This window comes from Dendrobates tinctorius, unplaced genomic scaffold (genome assembly GCF_039654945.1).
Source record: "Dendrobates tinctorius isolate UK_male_01 unplaced genomic scaffold, ASM3965494v1 ptg000007l, whole genome shotgun sequence".
Classification (NCBI taxonomy): domain Eukaryota; kingdom Metazoa; phylum Chordata; class Amphibia; order Anura; family Dendrobatidae; genus Dendrobates; species Dendrobates tinctorius.
Genome location: NW_027361675.1, coordinates 53,413,837 through 53,427,302, shown reverse-complemented (window position 1 = coordinate 53,427,302; position 13,466 = coordinate 53,413,837). Strand labels below are relative to the sequence as shown.

The 13,466-nt window shown below is 42.0% G+C and overlaps 1 protein-coding gene across 9 annotated transcripts in view; it reads left to right on the top strand.

Annotated features, from left to right (window-relative positions):
• GTF2IRD1 (GTF2I repeat domain containing 1) overlaps positions 1-13,466 on the top strand; it is a 190,039-nt gene that overhangs the window by 77,012 nt on the left and 99,561 nt on the right. Inside the window, exon 2 of one of the 9 annotated variants that reach the window (XM_073574747.1) lies at positions 4,701-4,784. The exons of the other annotated variants lie outside the window; for them this stretch is intronic. The gene's annotated coding sequence lies outside the window, so the exon portion shown is untranslated. The remainder of the gene's footprint in view (positions 1-4,700; positions 4,785-13,466) is intronic. 9 annotated transcript variants of the gene reach the window in all.

Below are 13,466 nucleotides of genomic sequence, written 5' to 3'. Positions count from 1 at the left end.
TTTGTGTTAGAGGCTAACCGTTTATTTGTCCATCAAAGTTGTATAACACGGAAGAGAGCATTCACCTTTTCAGAAAATGCAGATTTTCAGTCAGAATCAGTGCGTTACTAAGCACTGGATCAGTTTTTAAAAACCCCATTTTAAAAGAAAACCTAGTGGAGTATTTAAGGTATGCAGCTGACAACTTTTCATTTTTGCGTTATAGGCTCTGTTGCAGATTGTAATATTTGCTCCAGTAAAATGCAGGTTGTCATGGTGGAAATCAAGCAACCACTGGTGTCCGGCATGCAAGCGGTCCTACACTGCCATTATTTCTTTATGTCTATTCCTATAACTGAGCAGAAATATAGAAATAACTAGCACTGATATGATCAGAGCTTAGAAGGTGGTCATATTAGTTATTATTATCATTATATTACAGTTTTGATACAATTTTAGACTGTATAAATTAGGCCACATTCACACTATCAGTATTTGGTCAGTATTTTACCTCAGTATCTGTAAGTCAAAACCAGGAGAGGAGCAATCAGAGGAAAAGTATAATAGAAACCCGTCACCACTTCTGTATTTATCACCCACTCCTGGTTTTGGCTTACAGATACTGAGGTAAAATACTGACCAAATACTGAATGTGTGAACATGGCCTTACTGTGATGATTTGAACCATGATCTAAAGCTGGCCATGCACATAATATAGCTGTCGGCCGAGCGTGCATGTGTTCTTAGTAGGAAGAGGAGAGTAAAGGCCCCGTCACACATAGCGATCTCGCTAGCGAGATCGCTGCTGAGTCACAAGTTTTGTGACACAACAGCGATCTCACCAGCGAGATCGCTGTGTGTGACAGCGATCAGCGACCGGCCCCCTTGCCGGTATCGCTGATCGCTGTAGGAAAGCCCAGGACTTTTCTTTGGTCGCTGGTCTCCCGCTGGCCAGCACGTATCGCTGCGTGTGACAGGCGGGAGACCAGCGATCAGCTGGTAACTAACGTACACATCGGGTATCCAAGGGACGTCCGTCCCAGCACGCTGGGCGTCGCTGTGTTGATCGCTGGTGAAGCTGTCTGTTTGACAGCTAACCAGCGATCACATAGCGACTTACCAGTGATCCTGACACGTTGATATTGTTGTCGGGATCGCTGGTGAGTCGTTATGTGTGACGGGGCCCTAAGCAGCTGGCAGCGACTCATCTACTGAACACAAGGATCATGCACTCCTACAGTTAGATTCATATCTCTTTATGGGAGACCCCCATCAGATGGTTGACCAGTACGTTGAGTTTGGTGGGTTCGACAGACTTAAATGTGTTTGACCAGTTTAGGAGTTGCATGTATTTAATGACTACAGATATATTTAAGGGTACCGTTACACTTAGCGATGCACCAGCGATCCCGACAACGATATGGATCGCTGGTGCATCGCTAAGTAGTCGCTAGTGAGCTGCCACACAGGCAGATCTCACCAGCGACATAGCAGCGGTCAGGGGTCACTACTTTCCTGTCAGACGCGGCGATCCTGACGTCCTCCCGCCCGCGTCCACGCGTCGCTCGTCGGCGCCACAGGAAGCCCAGCAGGAAGCGCCCGACGAGAAATGATCCAGAACCTTCTCGCGCGACCAGCGATAATCAGCGGGGGAGCCGGTCAGAGGTAAGTATCACATGCAGCGATATCGCTAGCAATATCGCTGCTACGTCACAAAATCGGTGACTTTACAGCGATATTGCTAGCGATTTCGCAGTGTGTAACGGGGGATTAAGGCAAATTATTTTCTACGTGAGCAGTAGTGTCTTCTTTCCCTGTCTTTCACAATTTCAAAATAGTTTACAGAAAATGTTAGCAATCTGATTAAAAAATAATAAATTGTAATCTACTAATAAGATTGTGCACTGGCCCAGTCATATTACAACTAGATTGTCTCCAAATTCATCAACAAATTAAATACTAATAAAATTGTAATCTGGGTCCTTTTAGCAGACTATAGATTTCTGTAGTCTATAACCTGTTGATGAAGAGAAAGGTAAACTGAAAAACACAAGTTTAATAATATCCTGTGAATTGACGTCTTCAGTAATCGGCAGCCATCCACAAATTTTCCAGATCATCGGTATTGATAAACCCGTGGATTCGCAGCAGCTGAACATTGACTTAAAACGGATAATATCGTGGATCAAGTTAGTATAATCTGATAAGAATATATCTTATTGTTTGTCGGATAAGACCCTATTGGTGCTATTTTCTCCCTAGTGTTTTATCATGGTAAAGCGTACAGCAGTGGTGTTGGATATTTTGTATGGCACATTGAACTACGTTGAACAGAAGAGCTAGATATGCTGGATGGGAAGTGGAACAGTGGAGCTAGATATTCTGGATGGTTCCTGCAGCAGTGGAACTGGATATGCAAGAAGGCACGTGGAACAGCATAAAGTATAATGGAGCTGGATATGCTGAAAGGCACTTTAATACAGTATAACTGAGTGTGTGAACAACACCTTAGGCTGGGTTCACATTACGTCTCGGCAGTCTGTTAGACGGACTGCGTTACACCGTGGCATAACCGGTAAAGTGACATGCGTTCGCAATGTGCCGTCATTCAGTGACGGAGACTCGGACGCGGGCTGCAGCGTCTGAGGCTCCATCACCGCTAGCGCAGATGGAGCATCTGCGCTAGCGGTATAGCATAACGCATATCGCATTAACGCAGCCCGTCAGCGCTATGCAAAGCTGAGTGTGCAGACTGGTAGCCTGGAACCGCTGACAAGTACATTGGTATAGCAGAGTCATGTGTGCAAACTGGCACCTAGGTTCAGCAAAACAGAATGTAGGGGCTTAGTTGTGTTTGTCAACTAGAAAACTGTAGGAGAACTGAAGCAGAGCCCAGTAAAAAGCAGAGCTGGATTTGTCTTGCAGTACAGAGTCTTATCATCGTGGAAGCCAGTACTTACCCAAGTTCTTAAGCCTGCGAGTTGTATGTTGGGTTACCCTAATAACCCGACTTGCATAAGAGCAATGGAAGCTGGCCGGTGGGGAAGGATATGCAGAGGCTGGAGATGCAGCCATAACAAGTGAGTAAAACGCAGAAACCAGAGTAAAAAGAAACCTTCTATGAATTTAATGAAATTCTCTGTTCTACTCCATAGTTCTTAGTTGCTGGTCCAAAATTTCTCACTTACTAAACCAGATACAGTTGCATGTGTGAGTTTGGGCACCCCTGATCTAAATTACTGTTATTGTGAACAGTTAAGCAAGTTGAAGATGAAATTACCTCTAAAAGCGATAAAGTTAAAGATTGCATATTTTCTTTGTATTTTAGTAAAAAATATATATCTTGTCATTTTTTTACATTTTAAAAATTACAAAAAGGAAAATTGGTCAATGCAAAAGTTTGCGCAGCCTTGAAGATTTGTGTGCTCAGATAACTTTGACCAAGGTTTCAGACCTTAAATAGCCTGTTAGAGTTATGGCTTATTCACTACCACAGTTATGAAAGGCCAGGTGATGGAAAGTTCCCAACTTTATAAAAATCCATCCTCCTCTAATCTTGTGCCAAAAAATAGCAGCCATCGGTTCTTCTAAGCAGCTTCCAAGTACTCTGGTGTAAATGGTGAGTGAAAATGATGTAGGCCCACAAAGCAGGAGAAGGCTGTAAGAAGATAGCAAAACATTTTCAAATTGCCCTTTCCTAAGTTCGAAATGTAATTAACAAATGGCAGTTAGCAGGAACAGTGGAGGTCACATTGTATTCTATGGGGGCTGCATTTTATTCTATGGAGGACTAGATTATATTGCATGGGGGCTTCATTATACTCTATGAGGGGGCTACATTATATTCTATGGGGGGCTGCATTATACTATATAAGAGGGTACATTATATTCTATGGAGAGGCTGCTTTATACTCCATGAGGGGGCTATCATATATTCAATGGAGGGGCTGCATTATACTTTATGAGGGGGCTGCATTATATTCTATGGGAGTTACATTAAATTGCATTATACTCTGAGGGGGCTACATTTTATTCTGTGGGGTGGCTGCATTATGCTCTGTGGGGTGGCTGCATTATACTGTATTGAGGACTATGGGGAATACATTATACTATATGAAGAACTATGGGGTGCATTATACTATGGGAAGTGAATTGTAATACATGGATGACTATGGCGGTGCATTATACTATATGGAGCACTGCAAGGAGTGTGTTATACTATATGGAGGACTGAGTAGTGCATTATACTATATGGAGGACTGAGTGTATGTTAATATATGGAGGGCTATGAGGAGTGTATTTTACTATATGGAGGACTATGGGAAGTGTATAATACTATAGAGGACTGATAAGTGTATTTTAATATATGGAAGACTAAAGGGAGTGTATTATACTATATGGAGGACTGGGGAGTGTAGTATACTATATGGGGGACTATAGGGAGTGTATTATACTATATGGAGGACTATAGGGAATGTATTATACTATATGAAGGACTATGTGGAGTGTATTATACTATATGGAGGACTATGGGGTGTATTATACTAAACAAGCAAAATGCTGCATATTCATCGAGTGATTGGATTGTTGATGCCAAAGAAAAATCATTGTTCTCAGCAGCACATCGCCGGTGTAAACTGTAGATGTGCTGCTGATGACATACTGTATGGGGACAGATTGATCTATTAGTGATTGTTTCTGTTCCCATCATTCTTTCTCAGTTGGTGTAAAGAGGCCGGGAAACAAGTGTCGAACAACTTCAATCTTGTCGATCACATTCGTTTATTGGCCTGAACACAGCGCAGGTAAATACAACAAAATGCTTCTGTGTGATGTGCAATATGTTAGCATTTGAGGCCCCATTTTAAACTTTTGCCTAGGGCCCCTCTTTGCCCAAAACCGGCCCTGGCATTGACTAATTTTCCTTTTTTGTAATTTTTAAAATGTAAAAAAATGACAAGATATATATATTTTTTACTAAAATACAAAGAAATATGTAATCTTTAACTTTAGCCCATTTAGAGATCATTTCATCTTCAGCTTGCTTAGGCCTCTTTCACACTTCCGTTTTTTACAATCAGTCACAATCCGCCAGGTTTTAAAAAAAACGGATCCGCAATTTTCTTTTGAGGATCCGTTTTTTTTCCCATTGACTTACATTATAGGCGGATTGTGACGGATTGCCGTCCGTTGCATCCGTTTTTTTTGCGGATCCGCCAAAAGTTCCTGTCTGTCACCATCCTCAAAGATTTCAAAACGGAGCTTGCAACGTTTTTTCCTGTGGCGGATCCTCCAGACACTCATTTAACCCGAAATTCTTTCTGGGTGAAGGACAAAAAAAAAATATATTCTCTCTCTCTCTTCTCTCTCTCTTCTCTCTCTCTCTCTCTTCTCTCTCCTTTTCCAGGCTGCGATTCCTTTAAAATTCTTCATTTGTCGGATCCGTCAAAAAAAGGACGGGTGACATCCGTTGTCATCAGTACTAAAACGGATCCGCCATCCGTCCTTTTGGCGGATCTTGACTGATGCAAAAAACTGAAGTGTGAAAGAGGCCTTAACTGTTTATAATAGCAGCAATTTTGACCAACTGTGCCCAAACTTTTATATGCCACTGTATAGCCTGCAAAACTGGAGTGAAATATCTTTAATATGTGTTACTTTATAGGAGAGACTTGAAGGTATATGGAAGGCTGTTTAATTTTGATGACATGAATTGGCGAAGCTTTTTCTAAAATTTGGCTGCTGCTAAACAAATTGTAAAGTTTCAAGGACAAGGCATCAATTCGCATTGCAGTAGTGAAAGTTAATTGGGCTGCCACGTTAAGCATTGCCTGAATTACAGTATTCTCTAATTTATCAGTCCCGAAACAGCTTTCTTCAAGGTCTGTCTTCATACTTGTTCTTTTGTTTGTAGATCTAGTATGATGGACAAGTAGTACTATAGAAAGGTTCTTATACCCAGTACATGTTTGTATCTTAGTTTGTAATATTTAGAGCTCTATATCAAAATAAGAGTCATTATAATTTACAAGACATTTATTATATTACACGAGCACGGACCTCTAAGGCACGGACAGTGGCACATATGCAGATATTACTGTGTATGCCCAAAGTCAGAGCGGCTGCCATGCAATGATTTAGGAAGCGGGGAGGAGGCGGAGGGAGGTAACCGCCACCCTGCTGTGGGCGTCATTTCTGCTGGCTGAACTACTCAGCACTAAGTACACACCTTTCTGACTAGCCTAATTAGAATATTAAAACACTGATTTTATGATTATGTTGGCAACTGTTCCTTAAACCTGGGGTTGCTAGAAATCCGTGTTAAATGAGAAATGCCAAAACTGTCGGTAGTTAACAGAGGCAAATCCTACTGCCAGGTTCCCTTTAAGAACACCCAAGGTGACAATGTGTATGTAGTGAGTGGGGTCAAGCTGAAATTTAATAAGTTTAATACTTTCTGGGAAAAGTACACCAATTTTTCAGTCTCATCATCCCATCATATTTCTCATTAAAATGTAATAAAAAAATAAAATAATAATTTATTATTAACGATGGTTATTATTATAAAAATAATATGAGATTTTACAGTAGACATATGCAGTAGATGTTCAGGTGTATTTTTATTACCTCAAGATGCTGAGCTTCTCAAATTATTTTAATAAAAAGTTGCAAAAATAAAAAACACTTTCATAATGAATGACCTGAATAAAACAACGATAAAAGTTCCCAGGCAAGGTAAAAGATAAAACTTTGCGGGTTCTAGCGGTGGGACACCCACCAATCAGTAAGTTAAGTAGTAAATAGATTTAACTGGACGGCTCTTAAAGGAGTTTTCCCACAAGCAAATGTTGATTTTAATCAATAGATCTTGGAATAATAATAATAAGTTCCACAATTGGATGTGTTTAAATAAAATGTCCTGTTCTGTAATGTCTGTATACTCTTTTGCTTCCTCCCCTGCCCAGGAGCTGTGGTATGATCAGACCATGTTCCTGCACGGTCAGACACAGCCATTACACAGCACACTGCAGGGACACATTTATAAGATTATCTCAGCAAAGGAACATTTTATTTATGCACATCCAATTGTGGAACTTATTATTACTCCAAAATCTGTTGATTAAAATCAACTTTTGTTCATGGGAAACCCTCTATAAGTAGCACTTATCTCTTGTATTATTGCTTTGTCTCGTGAAAGTATCTTTAAGGAGTTGGAGCTTCTCTGACCGCTAGCCAATTCTTAGCTTGTATAGAGCAATGGCTGTGCTTGTCCGCAACTCTCTCCATGCTAATCTAACCATTTAAAAAGGAATACAAAATTGTATTTAGGGCTACTGCAGCTACTAAGGTCTCGTGCACATGGATGTATTGGAGATCCACAAGGGGATTGCTTGTCAGTATTTACTATAGTTCTGCCATTCTATTCAACAACCTAGAAGCCCAGTAGAGGGGTTTAACCAGTGCAAATGCATAGATCTATGGAAGTACAGTAAAATAAAGTCTCTATGGAAACAGAAACATGATCAGAATATTGAGATTTCTTAAAAAAAACAATTACAGTCCAAAATCTAGTTGGCAAATCACCTATGTAGCCAGTATTTTAGGGCTCGGGCTGGAGAGGTTGTTCTGCTCGATCGATGTAACCATATCCTAAAGAGAACGGCCTTTGTTTCTCCCACCAAATCTAAATTGTGTATGTATAAAGTGCTATTTTTTAATTAATGGCTTTCCCTTCTTTCTTTGTCCCCTTTTTGCTGCTCTCTAAATCAGATCCCAAGAAAGAGTTTGAATGTTTGCAAGATTAAACGTCCCTTTTTAACATTGTTCAAATACCACGAGATTAGTTTCCAAGGAGACCAAAGACGGTTGCCATAGGCACCAGGGGCCCAGGAATTAGGATTGCGATTTTTTTTTTTTTTTAACCCAGTCACGCATATAACAGCTTACCAGAGCCATACTGATGTCCTGCTAATACACCGAAATGAAATAGTTACCGCACCATATCTGCTTTCATAGACTCATAAATTCCATCTCCGCACGGTTGAGGGGACAGTCACATTACTGAAACACTTCTGAAATGGCATCCTTATAATTGACTATAGCATTCATATTGTCACCCACAATAAACCTACCGGCTTCCATGTATTTAGCTGGTACATTCTGGCTAATACTTGTGTAACAAAGACTGACCACTAGAATGATGATGGGATTAGGATTATTTTAGTGGACAAATAAAGCTTTCAGATTTTACAAACTAATTCACCTTTTGTGTCTAGTAGCCATATGTTGGGGCTTATTCCACTCTCTCTAAAATTGTAGCATGTCCTGTATGTTCCATGTAGTGGTATTCAGAAAGTAATGTGAAAACTGTGATCTTAATTTTTACATGGCTCTTTGATCAAAGTCTTTCATAGAACTAGTTTTAAGGGGAATCTGTCACCAGGATTTTGCTTCTTATGTGAGAGCAGAAGAATGACAGAGACCCTGATTCCAGTGATGTATTGCTTACTGGGCTCCTTGCTGCCGTTTTGATAAAATCACAGTTTCATCTGAAGCAAATCTACCAGTTGTAATGAGGTTCAGTCAGTGGTTGCTCTAAAAATGGCAACCCATGGACAGGCTAAGCGCAAGCCTTTCTGTATACCAGACCCCAAGGGTTGCCCTTGCCTTCACCCTTTATCCCTGTGCAGAGATCTGGAATTTCACAGTGGCCCCTGCCTTGGGGCCACGGAGTAGGCTGCTGGCTGGTGGTGCAGGGTGGCAGTAATGGTTAGGTTGCCAGGACAGAACCAAGAGGGCAGACAAAATCAAAAGACAGAAGAATAATAATTAAACATGCTGAGACCAGAACAGAATAGGCAAACTAGGAGCTGAGGCACTACAGCAAAGCAGAGGAAGCACTACTGGTATCTGGCAGCTACCATGAGTAAGCTGGATGGAAGCTTTAGTAGCGTATGTACTGTCCAATTGGCTAAAGCAGGGAGCTGGTTCCTCCAGCACACACACCCATACAGCTAGATGACTACACAACAGGTCAAGGCCACCCTGATCTCAGTTGCCTGGACGGAGCCTGTGCCACCCAGAACTTTGGATCCAGGTGTCTTCTCCATAATCAGCACCACACGTCAGAAGTAGACATTGCAAGAGCAGGTCCGGAAGTTATGTGAATGGTGAGATCTCTGAATGCTGAGCTCTGTATAACCCTATCCACAACAATCATTGTTTTTTGTGTACACTGAAAAAGAGAGAAAGAAGTGCACCCATTGGGCATCCCCCATAGCAATATTAGACAAAAGTGAAAGTCAGGAAAATTAACCTGATGTTGTTGTGCAAGGTGCACAACAACTGACTGCACGCAGACGTATCGGAGCTGACTGCTACCGACAGAGGAGCAGAGAGGCAAAATGTGATCTGCTGAATGGGCACTGTAACTCACTGAAGCAGGTGTCCCCAGTAAGTGAGGGAGATCCACAGAGAAAACGACTCTAGGAGGTATCCACTAGCCTCAAACAGAATAGACTTAAACTATACAGTTGTGGCCAAAAGTATTGACACCCCTGCAATTTTGTCAGATAATACTCAGTTTCTTCCTGAAAATGATTGCAAACACAAATTCTTTGTTATTATTATCTTCATTTATATTTCCTGTGTCTACCGTGCGCAGTGTCATCAAGAAGTTTAAAGCCCATGGCACTGTGGCTAACCTCCCTAGATGTGGACGGAAAAGAAAAATTGACGAGATTTCAACGCATGATTGTGCGGATGTTGGATAAAGAACCTCGACTAACATCCAAACAAGTTCAAGCTGCCCTGCAGTCCGAGGGTACAACAGTGTCAACCCATACTATCCGTCGGCGTCTGAATGAAAAGGGACTGTATGGTAGGAGACCCAGGAAGACCCCACTTCTTACCCCGAGACATAAAAAATCCAGGCTGGAGTTTTCCAAAACTTACCTGAAAAAGCCTAAAACGTTTTGGAAGAATGTTCTCTGGTCAGATGAGACAAAAGTAGAGCTTTTTGGGCAAAGGCATCAACATAGAGTTTACAGGAGAAAAAAAGAGGCATTCAAAGAAAAAAACACGGTCCCTACGGTCAAACATGGCGGAGGTTCCCTGATGTTTTGGGGTTGCTTTGCTGCCTCTGGCACTGGACTGCTTGACCGTATGCATGGCATTATGAAGTCTGAAGACTACCAACAAATTTTTCAGCATAATGTAGGGCCCAGTGTGAGAAAGCTGGGTCTCCCTCAGAGGTCATGGGTCTTCCAGCAGGACAATGGCCCAAAACACACTTCAAAAAGCATTAGAAAATGATTTGAGAGAAAGCTGTTGTGAGTTCATTTTTCCCTTCACCATTGAGGTCTGATGAACTCCCTCCTCTGGTGAAGGAAGGTAGTGAGGCTGATTACCAAACACATGGGCAGCTAGATGATGACTGGGTGGCTGGAATTGAGGACTGGATATAAGGCTGCCGACGCCCTTCTTCCTGGCTGGTGATTTTCCTGCTGGATTCTTGGAGACCAGTCTGATTCCTGCATCTCAAAGCTAAGTTTTTCTGCTCTGCTTTGTACACTTCAGTTTTGTTTTTGTTTTGCCTTGTTTTTTTGGAGTTCTGCCATCCCCGGCCGGGGGTGAGCTGAATTCCATTTTTGTCTCTTATCTGTTGATCTTTTGCTCTGTCTTCAGAATATACCTGAGTGCTGATATAGTCTTTTGAAGCCTAGCATCTTCAGGGCCTGTTTTTCCTATCAGTCGGTTGGCTCATTTTGATAGGGGTTTTTGCGGATGGCAGACAGCAGCTTTCCTATCCTGTCCTATGTAGTTAGCTTGGGCCCCATCATTTGCTCAACCTATCTTTCTATCTGTGTTAGTGTTTTCATCTTGCTTCACCGTCATTATATGTTGGGGGCTGCCTATTGCTTTGGGGTCTGCTCTGGGGCAGTTTAGTTTTTCCCCTTTCTGTCTTTAGGCTATTTAGTTCTCCGGCTGTGATCGAGGGGTCTAGGGCACCGTAGGAACCCCCCACGGCTACTGCTAGTTGTTGTGGATAGGTTCAGGGGTCTGCAATCCGATAGCTGCCAACCTCTCTGGTTTTTCTGGACTTAGCTGTATTTTGTTTTTTCCTCTTTCGGTGACTCATCATAACAGAAAGCACTGGAGACTTCTAAGGTGGCCAGCAATGAGTCCAGACCTGAATCCCATAGAACACCTGTGGAGAGATCTAAAAGTGGCAGTTTGGAGAAGGCACCCTTCAAATATCAGGGACCTGGAGCAGTTTTCCAAAGAAGAATGGTCTAAAATTCCAGCAGAGCATTGTAAGAAACTCATTGATGGTTACCGGAAGCGGTTGGTCGCAATTATTTTGGCTAAAGGTTGTGCAACCAAGTATTAGGCTGAGGGTGCCAATACTTTTGTCTGGCCCATTTTTGGAGTTTTGTGTGAAATGATCAATGTTTTGCTTTTTGCTTCATTCTCTTTTGTGTTTTTTCATTTAAGACAAATTAAATGAAGATAATAATACCAAAGAATTTGTGTTTGCAATCATTTTCAGGAAGAAACTGAGTATTATCTGACAAAATTGCAGGGGTGTCAATACTTTTGGCCACAACTGTACCTTATTTTATTCTAAAAACTATTGGAACAGGTATAGACCTGATGAAGGAGCCATTTCTCCCTCCTGTTTCATTGGCTTTTGGAATAAAATATAATTTACATCCATTCTTCTTCAGGCTAGCGGATACCATGCCACACCATTTTCTCTACGATCTCCCTCACCTATTGGTAACATAGTTATTAAGGTTGAAGGAAGACTTTAAGTCCATCTAGTTCAGGGGACTCCTGCCTTTCTGAGCTAGAGCATCCATTTAGCAGATCACTTTTTTCTTCTGTACACTGTACATAGGCAGAAAGTTGCAAATCAGTTGTGAGGGCAAGGTTATATGGAGTTTATTATATGGAGGATTATATGGTAGCAGGTTTACTACTCCTCCTCTAGTGCTGATTTTCTAGCTATAAAATTAATTTTATAAACATAATCTGGAGCGTGGGAATTCACCCTTAGGCTAGATTCACACTTCACAGCACTCTGACCGTGAAGTCTGACAAATCCATTCACACATGTGAAAATGGCGGATCTGAACATGAGATTGGTGGAACTAAGAGCATGTCCTATTCTGATCCAATGTTGACGTGCTCAGTGGGTCTGTGTTCTGTCCGATACAAAAATCGGGCAACATAACAACATTCACACAAATGTGTGAATGCAACTTCACCATCCAAGAAGTCATCATGGTTGCTTCATTTTCTTTCTCATGAATATGTATTAAAACAAGAAGGACACACACAAAATAATTAACACCTGATATATCCAAGAAATACAATGAAGGGTATTCCCTTTATAAGGCAATCACCCACATACTCTGCCACTATAATATCACAATTATATAAGACAAATAACCAATGGTTCCTATAAAATTAACTGAGTGGTCTGTGCAAAATCGCAGAGACAAGTCCGATATTGATTCAAGTGTCATATCAAACCCAGCAAAGAAATTGTATGGGTCTGTGAACTAATCAGCACTTGGATGCCATAAGTGTGATGCCGTTTTCACTGACTGATAGATAGGAATCATAGACAGTAAGGGTACCGTTACACCTAGCGATGCACCAGCGATCCCGACCAGTGATATGACGCGGTCAGGATCGCTGGTGCATTGCTAGGTGGTCGCTAGTGAGCTGCCACACAAGCAGATCTCACCAGCGACATCGCTGGGGATGGGGGTCGCTACTTACCTGTCAGACGCGGCGATCCTGCGTCCTCCCGCCCGGCTCCACGCGTCGCTCGTCGGCGCCACAGGAAGCGCTGCAGGAAGTGACCGACGAGGAATGGTCCAGGAGCTTCTCGCGCGATCAGTGATAACCAGCGGGGGAGCCGGTCGGAGGAAGTATCACATGCAGCGATATCGCTAGCAATATCGCTGCAACGTCACAAAATCAGTGACTTTACAGCGATATTGCTAGCGATATCGCAGTGTGTAATGGGGGCTTTAGAGTTGGAAGGGACCTCCAGGGTCATCGTGTCCAATAGCCTGATCAATGCAGGATTCACTAAGCCATCTCAGACAGATATCTGTCCAGCCTCTCATAATTGAAGGAGAACTCACCACCTCTCGTGGCAGACTTACTCTCGTTGATCACCCTCACTGTCAAAAAAGTTTTTTCTAATATCTAATTTGCATCTTCTCCCTTTCAGTCTCATTCCATTGCTTCTCGTGTTTCTATGTGCAAATGAGAATAATGATGATCCCTCTACACTGTCACATCCCTTCAGATATTTGTAGACAGCTATTAAATCTCCTCTTAGCCTTCTTTTCTGCAAGCTAAACATTCCCAGATCCTTTAACTGTTCTTCGTAGAACACAGTTTGCAGTCCGCTCACCATCCTGGTAGGTCCTCTCTGAACTTGCTTCAGTTATTCTCTCTCTTTT